The following is a 2,180-nucleotide window of genomic DNA, read 5'->3' as shown; positions in this document are numbered from 1 at the left end:
GATTGTGATCAATCGTGGCGCACGGCAAACAACACATTGGTTCGAGTGACTGATTCCGCCGCAACAATGTGTTAACAATCGACGTAATGGGTGAAAGAACAAAGGAGGACCGAGCTCGACTTGTCAACTCAACCGTGCTACGAGCTTACGATGGAATGATACTGCTGTATCGGATGCAACTCTCCTGATGTTGCATCAGAGGCTTGTTCACCTTGGATACGACATTGTTAGCGCATGGCCGATAGTATTCCTCATCGGTGTGTTGTGCTCAGCCAATTGCTTAAGTGAAATGTGCAATGCAGATGTCTAGAATGAGAACAATCTTCGCGGGTAACCTCCAAACAAAAATTTAAAACATGAAATATTTCTCGGTCAATTTTCTTAAACCTGCGAGGGTTGAATGATTTGCCAATCACCCACAGCGGTAGCTTATCTTAGCCATCAGCGTTTGCACAAATACTTATAGAGATGCGCTCCTTACGCTTTTATGACTCTCAAGTATCAATATTGTCGGTGAATTGATAGCATGCAAGCGCCAGAAAAGGGCTGTCTTGTCCATGTTGAGATGTCTTTGACAATCACCTCCATATACGCTGAATCGCTTTCGCCGTGTCATTTGCGCGATTGGATGTTGTGGCACTGGTTGAACCATGTAAGCCATCTATTCAGAAACCGTGGTAAGTCCTCTTCGGGGAAGGCTTTACCTTTTTTTGCAGCCTTGATTTTAACCTGGTCACCTGCGCATAAAGCCTCAGTCAGCAGTGAAGCATTAAAAATGCTGGGTTGCTCTCAGGTCTTACCAGAGATACTGGTGCGCTTCTGTTGCTTTGAACCAAGCAAACAGTGCATCAGGAAGGCGAGGGTATTACTACGGGATGGTATTTAATGTCTTGCTGGTTATTATCGGACGCGATATTCAAGGTTTTTCATGTGGATACTTACAATAAGCAAGACGGATAATATTAGTGAGCATTTGGCGCGATGATACTCTCGCAATACCTTCACCACGGCAAGACAAGTTTAATAGTAAATATGAAGGATGGTTGTTGGTGAGCAGACACGAAAAGGGCAGCTTGAACTATTTTAACGTGTTTGAAGTTGTTTGCTTGTGTAACCTTTTCGAATATTGCGTCTCTTCCAATGTTAGATTGGGATTTCGAAGGTTTTTCATGTGGATACTTACAATTAGCAAGACGGATAATATCAGTGAGCATTTGGCGCGATGATACTCTCGCAATACCTTCACCACGGCAAGACAAGTTTAAAAGTAAATATGAAGGATCGTTGTTGGTGAGCAGACACGAAAAATGCAATTGTGTATTTTGGGTATAACAGTCATTCTGTCTTACGCTATATATCGCCTTTCTCCCTCAATAAGGCAGTTCTACAGGGTTGACGCAGCCAAAAGCCCTTAATACCTTTTGATTTAATACCCGTCTCTAACAATCAGAAAATATAACGGGATATAGATGCCCTAATGTTACACAGTCCCCGTTAAGCACACTTTCTGTACTTAAAAGGATGGTCAATTGCTCAAATAAAGTAACTAGACCCACCACGTGGGTGTGGTCCATATTTGTGAACAACCCTTGTGTATGTGATGCACATAGGTGCATTCACATTAACAGGGATGACGCCTGCGTCATCCCTTACGCGAAATATCTAGAAAGATACACTCGCAATGCATAGTAGTGTTATCTACAGAAATGACAGTTTTGATTCGTCGAAATAGGTATTTATATTCTTACGATTAGATATAAATCAGTTGAAAAACTACTTTCTACTTAGTGAGTGCGCACGAGGTGCCGAATTACTGCTCCCGTGACGACATTTTACTAAAGTACTTAGTGCATTGGGTGAGGTCGCTAAGACATCCACCACAACTACCTCACTGTACGCAAGCGAAGACGGTCTAACCGCTTTCTCGCTGTGCTAGTGTGTATCTAAGTAGAGCATTAAGACGTGCCCGCATACACTTCATTGCACTTGAAATCCTTCCCACGACCCGCATCTCTAAGCTTGTACGTGAGGATGAGCCTCAACATCGATTGGGCTCATTTTCCTCACCTCTCCGAACATCATCGGAAGGTGGCAGGGCACTTGGCGCAGGAACTTGGTGAACAATCCCTGATCAGGCTCTTTGACAATTCCCATGAGCAACATGTCACTCAGTTGGAGCA

This window comes from Bremia lactucae, linkage group LG12, assembly GCF_004359215.1.
Source record: "Bremia lactucae strain SF5 linkage group LG12, whole genome shotgun sequence".
Lineage (NCBI taxonomy): Eukaryota > Oomycota > Peronosporomycetes > Peronosporales > Peronosporaceae > Bremia > Bremia lactucae.
Note: the sequence above shows the minus strand (reverse complement) of the source record.